At 45.7% G+C, this 12,648-nt stretch overlaps 1 protein-coding gene across 1 annotated transcript in view; it reads right to left on the bottom strand.

Annotated features, from left to right (window-relative positions):
* LOC131904152 (fibroblast growth factor receptor 3-like) overlaps nucleotides 1-12,648 on the bottom strand; it is a 99,040-nt gene that overhangs the window by 56,632 nt on the left and 29,760 nt on the right. The window lies entirely within an intron of this gene.

The following is a 12,648-nucleotide window of genomic DNA, read 5'->3' as shown; positions in this document are numbered from 1 at the left end:
GACTTGGATATATATGCCATCTGTGCTTTCTCTTCCTCCTTCCCACCCCCTCCCTCTCACTTTATTATTTTATGTTCAGGAGTGTTATTCCTTCTTGTATCGGTAGGTGGCCCAAGGGCTTGCCAGGTGTGGGCGGTGTCCAGAAGACAGCGTTGCCTATCCTGGAACCGGAGTACAGGTGGCTGTTAGCATTTGTGTGGGTCTTGGGAACTGTTGCGGTAACGCCTGAGCTACTGCTACCCGTTGACCATGTCCGAGCGAGGGGCTGTGGATTAAAAAATTACAGACAAGAGACAGTGAGTCATTCGCCACAGCAGAATGCCGAATGCCATTTATTGAAAGAGGGAGGAAACCTTAAAAACAGGCTTACAGCATAATGGAAGAACCCCAGAGGGCAGAAGTTCGCTACAGAACGTTCTGCATTCTTGCATCTAAGCTGTTAACGAATGCCCAATATGCAGGATACACAAACAAGGAACTTCCCTTAAGCATTCAGGAGGGTGGATACTGGCAGGGAATTAGCATAGGGAGAACATCTGGTCAAGGTTGGCAAGCAGACAACGGCTTTACTCAATATGGGAGGAGGCCAGGGCCCAACAGGAACCAAGCCTAGATCCTCTGGAAGAATATCCAGTGCCTCCAACTGCTGAGATATCTTTCCAGCCTCCACCCCATGCTGCTCTCTAACACCCTTCTTTCTGTAACCTCTTTGACTCCACTTACCCTAACAAAATTACTTCCAGGGTTACACCATCTGTTTAAATAGATAGGTAGATAAATAGATAAATAAATAACTAAAAACAAGCAAGCAAACAAAGGAACAGTCTTGTAACCCTGGGCTCCACCTGTAACACTGGGCTCCACGTATACCCTTTTGTTTTGTTTTTATTGTGGTCTACTTACTTCAGCTGACAGGAGGGATGCAAGTGGAAATAGTGTTGCTTTGTCGCTGGTTAGTATACACCTAGGAACCATCCTCAGGTTTGTTTTTTTTTCCAATTGACCAATGACGCTTGACCAAAAGGACAGAAGGTAGCTAGCGTGTCCCGCCCTCTGTGAACCACTGTAAGACTGATTTGCCACAAGAGGGCGCCAAAACACTGTCTTTAAATTCCACTCTGACTTATGACCTTTCTTTTGTCTATTTTAGTTTGTTGAGATTCAGTTTCTTTGTATAGCTTTAGTTGTCCCGGAACTTGTACTCTGTAGATAAGGCTGACCTTGAACTCAGAATTCCTGCCTACCCCTCCCCGATTGTAGAGATCAAAGTCATGTACCACCACACCTAACCCTGAATTGGGACTGTCTTTACATATGAATTAGGGCTGTTGAGAATGCATTTGTATTCTGGGACTCCTTGATCATTTAATTAGGTATATGAGTGCCGGTGCGGGAGTAGGGGTCCTCATAGGCCTGTATGTGAAGGTCAGAGGACAAATGCAGGTGTCTTTTTTCTTCTAATATATGGGGTGTAGGGACACAAATAAGTTTCTAGGCTCAGTAGCAAGCACTTTTATCCCAAGAACCATCTGTGCTCCCTGTGTGATTTTTAAAATTTGTTTGCTTGTTTGTTTAAGACACTGATTAGGCCCAGGTGGTGTTACCCCATGCTTTTAATCCTAGAGCTCAGAAGGCACAGGCAATCCAGATCTCTGAGTTTGAGGCTAGCCTGATCTACAGAGTGAGTTGCAGGACAGCTTACACAGAGAAACTCTCAAAAAAAAAAAAAAACCAACAAAACAAAACAAAACAAACCATTGTTTAGGTGTGTGTTCATGTCTGTCCTAGAACTTACTGTGTGTAACAATCTGGAGTTGAACTCATAACATAGCTGCCTGTTTAATACCACATGGTGGCTCACAACTATCTGTAGTTAGATCTGGTGCCCTCTTCTGGCCTGCCTGCATACATGCAGGTAGAAAGAACACTTGTAAACATAATTCTTTAAAAACAAAAAAAGCCGGCATCACCATGCGAAGCCCAGAAGCCTTTCTTCTTCTTCTTCTTCTTCTTCTTCTTCTTCTTCTTCTTCTTCTTCTTCTTCTTCTTCTTCTCCTTCTTCTTTTTCTTCTTGACACAGGATCTTTATATGTAGCACTAGCATTCCTGGAATTCACTAGGTACACCAGGCTGGCCTACAAATCTAAGCTCTGCCTGCTTCAGCCTCCTCAGTGCTTGGATTAGGCATGGACACCACACCCAGCCCAGGAGATATTTTTAAAGGACTATCAGTAAACTCAGAAAAACTCATCCCACCTCTATTGATGGGATGGGACTAAGCAATCACAGGGAGACCTGCTTTGCCTTTACAGGTCACTGTTATTAAGAGATGTCATCAAAGTATGTCACTAATCAGTAACGTTTGGCAGACATGCTCAGCAGCATCTGGTTGGTTCTACACAGAGCTTCATGATCAACTGAAGGCTCACAGAAGGAGTGTGCAGGTCTGTTGGGGACCATCCTGCAGTCATGCAATACCCTCACCAAAGGTATCTTCCAGGATAATATAGAAGGTAAGATACATGGATATGCTGCTGTTACAACTCAGATTTTCAGAAGCAGGTGAGATGGCTCAGATGGCAAAGCAGCTGCCCAACCTACCTGATGGCTTAATTTTATCATTTGTTTGTATGTGGGTATTTTGCCTGCCTGTCTGTCTACAAACACTTGGAATGCCTAATTCCTGGTTCCTCTGGCAGCCAGAGGAAGGGGGAGGATCTGCTGAAATTAGTCATGGATGGCTATTAGCTGTCTCAGTGTCTGTGCTGTTGATGTTATATTTAGGAACTGGTTTCCTGTGCCAGCGCGTTCAAGGCTCCTTCCCCCTTTCTCTACTATCAGGTTCAGTGTAATTCTTTTTTTTTGTTTGTTTTTTATGTTGAGGTCTTTGATCCACTTGACTTGAGTTTTGTGCATATATGGATCTATTTGCAGTGTTCTACATGTTGACATAGAGTTATGCCAGTGCCATTTTTTGAAAATGCTTTCCTTTATCCATTGTATAATTTTGGCTTTCTCAAAAATCAGGTGTTTATAGATGTGTGGATTTATGTCAGGGTATTTGATTTGATTCCATTGATCCATGTGTCTGTTTTTATGCTAATACTAAGCGGCTTTTATTACTATAGTAGAGCTTGAAGTTAGGGATGGTGATGCCTGTAGAAGTTCCTTTATTGTACAAGATTGTTTTAGCTATCCTGGGTTTCTTGTTTTTCCATATTAAGTTAGTATTGTTCCTTTGAGGTCTATGAAGAATCGTGTTGGGGTTTCAATGGTGATTGTATTGAATGTGTACATTGCTTTTGGTACGATTGCTACTTTAGTATGTTAAACCTACCTGTCCATGAACATGGCAGATCTTTCCATTTTCACCTTCTGTTGTTGTTTTGCAATTTTTGTTGTATTACAGAGTCATCCTGTCTGTCCTGGAACTAGTTCTGCAGACCAGGCTGGCCTGCAGCTCACAGAGATAAGATTGCCCCTGCCTCCTGAGTGCTGGGATTAAAGCATACATCACCACAGCCTGGCTAATTTTACTTTTAGTGTGTGTGTGTGTGTGTGTGTGTGTGTGTGTGTGTGTGTGTATGTGTATACAGGAGTATAATTTTTTGTTTCATTTCTTTTGTTTTTATTTTTTGTGTATTGTTGTTGTTGTTCTCAAAAACCCATCTTGAAAAACCTAAATAAATAAATAAATAAATAAATAAATAAATAAATAAATAAATAAGAGGCCTGAATGCCTTAGAGTTGTCTGGAGCCCAGGGCCTACCCCTTCGCTCATAAATCAGATCCCCAGCACTGCTGTCTGTTGTTTGTTTGATCCCAAGTGAATTATATTTGTGTTTGTGTCTATTTACTTAACTTTATTTATTTAACGAGGCACATGAAATGAGCAGAGAATCATATTTAGCCACAGTTTGCAAGAATCTTTTAGTAGCTCAAATGCTGCTGGAATAATCAAGAAAAAGTCCAGTCCTTAGGGATGGGTGGGAGTGAGGCTGATCTCCACCTTTTCAGCTCCTTAGGGTCTCTGGACCTTCTGTTTCTTTGTTTTGTGTGTATTGTTGTTGTTTTTTTTCCCAGTCTGTAAATACACATTTCTTGCCTGCTGGTGAAGTGGTGGTGAGTGACCTTCTGTTTTCCCTTTATTTTTTTTTCTCCTTTTAAGTTCTGGCCCTCTAGAGGCCAGGAAAACACAGAGAACACAAAGGACCTTGCAAAGTTTGTCACATGGTGGCTTCCATCTTGGTGAGGTCACCGGCTAAGATGGCTGCCATCCTTGTGAATGCTTCCATGTTGGTGAGGTCGACATGCCATTCTAAGGGCAGTTCCTGAAAAGTTTAGAACTATGACCAATCCCTCCCCCCCTCCCCCAGCAGGCATACAGGCTCACATGCACATGCATGAGCATATCTGTAGATGCATAAATACATTTTGAAATTAAACTAAATGTACAATAAAGTTAACAGGAGAAGAAATTAAAAACAGACAGAGAGAAAAATGTTGTTCCTGGAGTTTTATTTTATTTTTTGATTTTGTGATTGATTTTTTGAGACAGGGTTTTTCTGTATAACAGTCCTGGCTGTTGGGGATTTAGCTCAGTGGTGGAGCACTTGGCTAGCAAGCCCAAGGCCCTCAGCTGGAGGGGGGGGAGATGTCCAGGACAGTATGTTCTACATATTGAGCAATACAGTCTGAAATAAAATTAAAAAACAATGTAAAATATAAAAGAGCCCTGGGCTGGGTGGTGGTGGTGGTGGTGCAGCCTTTAATCACGGCTTGAGGAGACAGAAGCAGGTAAATCTCTGTCCGTTCCAGGCCAGCCCATTCTACAGAGTGAGTTCCAGGACAGGCTCTAAGGCTACACAGAGAAACCCTGCCTGGAAAACAAAACATACAGCCTGCTGGTGGGGTGGAGGTGTATGCCTTTAATCCCAGCTGTCAGAAGGCAAAGGGGGTTTGTGACTTTTTTTTCTTTTTCTTTTAAGTTCTGGCCCTCTAGAGGCCAGGAAAACACAGAGAACAAAAAGGACCTTGCAAAGTTTGTCACATGGTGGCTGAAAGGTTTACACAACAAGCCCCCATGGTCAGGCATGTTCGCATATGCCTGGTGGACACTTCTGCCTAGCCAGGTCAAGGTCAGGATAGCCATTTCCGGGTCAGGGCATCTCGAGTGACCAAGATCCGTGACGTTCCACTAGCCACGTAGGTGCGCAACGTGGCCATGTGATCTACGCACTTGCATGTAGTAGTGACGCTGATCTGTCCATGCCCAGCCTTTAAAATCTGGCGCCATGTTCCCGGTTCCTTCTTCTTCTCCACACACGTGTTTCCCGCAGGCCTGTTCACTCTCTGTCCCTTTACCTTTAATAAAACTCTTGTTAGCGAATTCTGTCATGTTTCGTGGCATTTCCTTGCAGGGTAAGAACACAACGCAGCCGAAAAACTAACATTTTGGTGCCGTGAACTGAGCGGGCACTTCCGGGAGCCCTGTGCCTGGAAACCTGTAAACCAGGGACTGCAAAACTCTGCTCCATACACGACAGACCGCTCTCCATTTCACCTGACCGCAAAAATTCCATGCAACACCGCTTTCTTCGATTGGTGAGTCCCCCCATTTTTCGGACAGCGTAAACGTTTTCCTGAATCTGTGAGAACGACCCTTGATCGTCCGGCGCCTCACAAGTATTCTTGAGACCGGGGGAACCCCCGGCCATGGTCTTCATTGGCTACGGTCGGCCCCTATCACAGGCCTCAGATTTTTAGCCCTCTCCCACGTCTGCAGCCTGAGATATTTCTCGCGTTGGGACCACGTCCTGGGGGCCACGTGGGGCCAACACGTTCATCCGACTTGATGAAGCGGCAGACGCTGTCTGGATTCCCGGGGAATCCTTTCCTCACGTGGCAGGGGTCCCCGCTTCTGTGGCTGACGAGCCAAGGAGCGGCTTGTGCCCGGTATCCGTCCTTGGCCTTGGGGACGCCTGGGGCCTTGGCTCCGGATCACGTTTGTTTTTTTCTTTTTTCTTTTTTTTTTCTGCCTCTCTGCTGCAGACATGGGAAACAAGGCTTCCAACCCTGTTAGTCCTTCCTCTCCGTTAGGCTGTCTTGTTGAAGCTTTAGAACCTCTCAGTTTAATGCCGTACATAAAGATTCCTAAGCTAACTTGTCTATGTTCTAAAAAATGGCCAAAGTATGCTTTAGAAAACAACAAAAAATGGCCACCGAGCGGCTCCTTAGATCCCGATATTTTACGAGAGTTATCTAATTACTGTCAGCATTCAGGCAAATGGAAAGAGTTGCCCTATGTCATAGCGTTTTTCTGTTTTTCTTTCTTAGTGCTAAACCATCTCTTCTGGATTCCTTCTCATATGCTCTTAGCTATGCCTGAACCGGAGGATTATCTGACTCTGGAATCTCTGACTCTAGATCCTGCTAACGAACCTCCACCTATTCGACCTCCAGCTCCAACTCCTAGAACAACTGTTCCTTCTGCTCCCCTTCCGGATTCTTCTTCTTCTAAAGCTGCTCCTTCCTCAGCAGCGGCCAGTTCCAAAGGCCCTGCCCCAGCTCCAAACTTCACTCCTCCTACCACCCACTCTCGGACTGCCAAATTGCTGGATTCCAGCCATCCAAAACCTTCCACTGTTCTCCCTTTGCGAGAGGTAGCTGGTGTGCATGGACTGATTAAAGTTCATGTTCCATTCTCTCTAGCAGAACTCTCTCAGATAGAAAGTAAGCTGGGTTCTTATACTTCTAATTCTGCTGCATTTATTAAACAGTTTCAATATATAACTCAATCTTATAGTCTCACCTTTCATGATATATTCATGATACTTTCTAATAACTTACTTCCTGAGGAGCGCAGGTGGGTTTGGGAGCAGGCCAGGACTCATGCAGATGAAATTCATCAAACTAACCTTTCACACCCTCCAGGAGCTGAGGCGGTTCCTGATCGAGAGCCACACTGGGATTATAACACCCAGGGTGGCTGTCTAGCCAGAGATAGGTTTATTACCTGTCTCCTGACAGGTCTCCATAAGGCTGCCCTAAAACCAGTAAACTATGAAAAACTAAAAATGATTATTCAAGATAAGGATGAAAATCCGTCCATTTCCTAGAGCGGCTTACCAAAGCTCTACTTCAGTTCACTAGCTTAGACCCAGAGAGCCCTGAGGGCAGGCAGCTGCTAATGACCCACTTTGTCTCACAGAGCTTCCCTGACATTAGGGATAAACTTAAACGTTTGGAGAATGGCCCTCTAACTCCACAGGCAGATATGCTGGCGATAGCATTTAAGGTGTACCATGGTAGAGATGAAAAAGCCCATAGAAGGAGCTGCCAGATGCTGGCAAGCACTGCCCGACCGGCTCCCCAAAAGCCGTCTGGTCCCTGTTTCAAGTGTGGGAGAGAAGGCCATTGGGCCTGGGCTTGCACCTTTGGCCCACAAAGGGCACCGACAAAGCCTTGTCAAAACTGTTACCAAAAGGGTCACTGGTCAGCTGACTGTCCTAATGTCCCAAGCGACATAGGAACGCCAGATGAAGACCACCCTCCAGCTGACTTTGTAGGCTTGGCTTACAGCGAAGATTGACGCTGCCCAGTTTCTGCCCTGGCCACTCCCATCTCACACAGGGAACCTAGAGTAATTATAAAGGTCAATGGGCGCCCCATCTCAATCCTTTTGGACACCGGAGCTACCTACTCTGTCCTGAGAGAGTTTGGGGGCCCACTTCTCCTGCTCGTCTCCCTATTGTCGGGGTTGGGGGACAGCCTTATCTACCTCATCAGACACCACCACTCAATTGCATTTTCAGAGGCATCCCTCTCACACACACATTCTTAGTGGTGCCAAGCTGCCCTGTACCTTTAATGGGGAGGGATCTTCTAAGGTAGGAGTGTCCATTTCTTTCGCTCCACACATTCACCTCATCCCAGATGTGCCAGCAGCTCCTTTACTTCTCCTCCTAGCCACTCACTCTTCTGACTCTAACAATTCTTTTCCCCTACCAGTTTCTCAGGTAGACCCAAAAGTCTGGGATACCCAGAACCCTTCTATTGCTAGACACCATCAGCCTGTTATTATCCAGCTACAAGATCCTACAAGGTATATCACCCAAGCTCAGTATCTTCTCTCACTCCAGAGCCTAAGAGGACTTAAGCCTATCATTTCTGACCTTCTCAGAAAAAAGCTGCTCCGCCTAACCTCTTCACCTTTTAACACTCCCATACTTGCAGTTAAAAAGTCTAATGGAACCTACCACCTGGTTCAAGACCTCTGGCTCATTAACTCTGCAGTGGTCCCTCTCCATCCTGTAGTGCCTAACCCTTATACTCTCCTGTCCACTATCCCTTCAGGAACCTCTCACTTCTTAGTTCTAGATCTCAAAGACGCCTTCTTTTCTATTCCTCTCAGTCCTCAGTCTCAAAATACCTTTGCTTTTACCTGGACTGACCCTGACACTCACCGGTCCACACAGCTTACCTGGACTGTTCTGCCACAGGGATTCAGAGACAATCCACACCTATTTGGTTAGGCTCTGGCCTCTGACCTGCTTTCTCTGTCTCTCCCTGGCTCTAAACTAATACAATATATGGATGATATCTTGCTCTGTAGCCCATCCTTACAGGTTAGCCAAACTAACACCTCTGCTCTCCTAAATTTCTTATCCAGCCGGGGTTACAGGGTATCTCCTTCTAAAGTTCAGCTGTCAACTCCCCAGGTCACCTATTTAGGTCTATCCATTACTCCAATTCACAAGGCTATTACTGTAGACAGGAAGCATCTAATCCAGTCCCTCAGTCCCTTCTACTACACAGGAGATTCTGTCTTTCCTAGGAATAGCTGGCTTTGTACGGTCCTGGGTTCCATCTTTTTCTCTCCTTGCTCGCCCCTTATACGAGGCGGCTCAGGGCTCACCCCATGAGCCCCTCCTTCATCCTGTCACTAAACCTTTCCAAAAGCTCCAGCAGGCTCTTCTTCAGGCTCCAGCGCTCCATCTCCCAGACTTAACCCGTCCCTTCTCCCTCTATGTAGCAGAGAAAGAGGGATTTGCCCTGGGAACTCTAGGGCATCAGCTGGGACCCTCCTTTGCACCTGTAGCCTATCTGTCAAAGAAGCTAGACCTTACCAGTCAGGGCTGGGCACTTTGCATCTGTGCCTTAGCAGCTGCAGAGCTCCTTATTCGGGAATCAGAGAAGCTAAGTTTTGGGTCATCTATTACTGTTTTCTCACACCATAATCTGTCCCATCTTTTAACTTATAAAGGCTTACAAACTTTACCTCCTTCCTGAGTTCTGTCTCTCCAGGTGGCATTACTAGAGGATGCCACGCTTACTTTCCGGACCTGTCCACCTCTCAATATTTCAAGCCTCCTTCCTCAACCTAACACTGACTATTCTCCTTCTCATTCCTGCACTGAAACCTTAGAAGAGCTGCTACCTCACCCTTCACACATACAGGAGGGCACATTGCCTCAGGCTACTTATACCTGGTACACAGATGGCAGCTCCTTCTTATATGAAGGGACCCGTAAAGCAGGTTATGCCATAGTGTCAGATACTGAGACAGTAGAGGCACAGGCATTACCCACACACACCACTAACCAACAGGCTGATCTGATAGCTCTCACCCGTGCCTTCCAATTGGCACAGGGACAATTTCTAAATGTCTACACAGACTCCAAATATGCTTTTCATATCCTCCTGTCCCATGCTGCTATTTGGAGGGAGTGTGGCCTTCTCACAACAAAAGGGGGATCCATATCTAACTCAGGCCAAATAATGGCCATGCTGGAGGCTTCCTACCTTCCCAGAGCTATAGGAATTGTCTACTGCCGGTCTCATCAGACCGATAACTCCATCATCTCTAGGGGAAACAACCGGGCTGACCAGGCAGCCAGGACAGCGGCCCTCCATGGCCAAGTCTCACCTCACCCACCACAGGGAATCCATACAGTACAGCCTACACCCTCACAGGGAACTCCAGACACTAGACAAATTCTTTCCTATCTACACCAGCTCTTTCATCCTAATAATCTTGCTCTGTCTCAATTCGTAAAAGCTCACCTGCAGCCCACCTCTGAGGACTTACAGTTCTTAAGAACTATTACTGCCTCTTGTGAGATCTGCCAAAAAACAGATCCCAATACCAAGTACAGGAGTCAGCCTTTTCCCACCCACCAGGCTAGAGGTTCCCTTCCAGGGACTGACTGGCAGCTCGACTTTACCCATATGCCCACCGTCAGGAAAGTTAAGTATCTCCTCATGATGGTGGACTCATTTTCAAATTGGGTGGAGGCATATCCGATTTCTAATAAGCGGGCTCAGACAGTTGCAGACCTCCTTCTCTGAGAAATTATTCCTCGTTTCGGAGTCCCTGCTTCTCTCCAGTCTGACAATGGCCCAGAATTCACTTCTCAGATTTCTCAGACACTAGCTAAGGCATTAAATATTCCCTGGAATTTTCATATCCCATACCGCCCTCAATCTTCAGGAAAGGTGAAGCGTACCAACCGGTCTTTAAAAACTATTCTTACTAAGATGTCACAGGAACTTCATCTTGACTGGGTAAGATTATTGCCTCTAGCTCTCCTCAGGCTCAGGGCTCTCCCTAAAAAGCCTCTTTCAATCTCTCTGTTTGAACTAATGTATGGAAGGCCAGTTCTAACACCAGGTCTTTTATCCAAACCTCCAACTATTCCAGATAGCCTATTAACTCCTCTTTTATGTCACCTAAGGTCTATTCTATGGAGCTATGCAGACTGTTCATTACCTCAGCCGTGTGACAATAATTGTCCACCTCCAACACACATTGGGGATCAGGTTCTTTTCTTCCCTCCAGGCCAGCGCCCTTCACCCCTTTCCCCCAAGTGGCAGGGACCCTTCAAGGTAATTCTTGTGACTCCTACAGCTGCTAAACTCGAGGGCTTTCCTCACTGGGTCCACCTGTCTCATCTAAAACCTTTTATCTCACCTCCATCCCAGAAAAATCTCTCTTCATATACAGTAAAACAAACAGGGCCTCTCACTCTAAAGCTCCAGAGGACACCTGGATCCACTGCCTTGTCACCAATTCCAGAGGAATAAGGTATCACCCCTTCATTTCCTAACCAGGGCCACACAGAGCCGGAGACAAAAAGGACCATCAATATCCAGGCATTAAGGAATAATGTAATACAATAATTTATCATTGTTCAATTCTCAGCAACTGATCACCTGCGTTTCCTAAATGCTAACCTAATAAGGGAAACAGGTGCCTTAAATAAACTACCTCTAATAAGGCTTGTCTCAGATAAAAATTAAGCAGAGTACTAAGGCCAGATCTACCTCAGGTAAATATCACATGTCTCTATCTGGACAGGCCAGATCTACCTCAGACAAATGTCAATTCCAAAATAAAATAATAATGATTCTTTCTCTCTAAGTCTTTTCTATATCAACAGTATCTTGTCAAACAGAAGGTTCCCAGCCACAGCACGGATGGACAGCTGCAGAACGAGGGGACGGCAGAACTTCATTCCAGGACCTACCCACCATCATCCCAGGACTTCACAAGATACCCTCTCATCCCCCTGCCCCCCCCAAGAGCTAACCAATGCCCACTATTCAGCTGGAAGCAGTCTTTGAGAGAAATATCGCCCCCATACCCAGTCAACCACAATTTTTTTTCTTTCTTTTTTAAAAAAGGAAGAGTCAGGGATGAAAGGTTTATACAACAAGCCCCCATGGTCAGGCATGTTCGCATATGCCTGGTGGACACTTCCGCCTAGCCAGGTCCAGGTCAGGATAGCCATTTCCGGGTCAGGGCATCTCGAGTGACCAAGATCCGTGACGTTCCACTAGCCACGAAGGTGCGCAACGTGGCCATGTGATCTACGCACTTGCATGTAGTAGTGACGCTGATCTGTCCACGCCCAGCCTTTAAAATCTGGCGCCATGTTCCCAGTTCCTTCTTCTTCTCCACACACGTGTTTCCCGCAGGCCTGTTCACTCTCTGTCCCTTTACCTTTAATAAAACTCTTGTTAGCAGATTCTGTCGTGTTTCGTGGCATTTCCCTGCAGGGTAAGAACACAGTGCAGCCGAAACACTAACAGTGGCTTCCATCTTGGTGAGGTCATCGGCTAAGATGGCTGCCATTCTCCTGAAAGCCTCTATGTTGGTGAGGTCAACAACCGTGCACTACGCTGAGGGCAGTTTCTGATTTCCCAGGCTATGTATGTAGAAAGGCCCCTATCCCAACTAATTCATTGAAGAGAAAATATAGAAAACTTGGAGGAATCAAACAAAGGAAGGCAGTGCTTATTCATTTGAAAATGACCCCCACATTGGATATGAGGATAGAAGCCAGTCTGGAAGCCTCATAACATCCCCAGCCCTGCTTGCTTGCTTGCTTGCTTGCTAGCTATGCTTGCTTGCTTTTGTTAGTTTTTTGTTTGTTTGTTTGGTTAGGTTTTCAAGACAGTCTCTTTCTTTCTTTCTTTCTTTCTTTCTTTCTTTCTTTCTTTCTTTCTTTCTTTCTTTCCTGTAATATGTTCAGATCTGCCTGCCACTGCCTACCAAGTGAGTGCTGGGATTAATGGCCTGTGCCAACACCACCTGGCTCCTTTTCTTTTTAAACAAAAGACATCACCTGACTCAGGCTTGGAGAG

This window comes from Peromyscus eremicus, chromosome 1, assembly GCF_949786415.1.
Source record: "Peromyscus eremicus chromosome 1, PerEre_H2_v1, whole genome shotgun sequence".
Classification (NCBI taxonomy): domain Eukaryota; kingdom Metazoa; phylum Chordata; class Mammalia; order Rodentia; family Cricetidae; genus Peromyscus; species Peromyscus eremicus.
The sequence above is the reverse complement of the archived record's forward strand: the minus strand, read 5'-3'. Positions and strand labels throughout refer to the sequence as shown.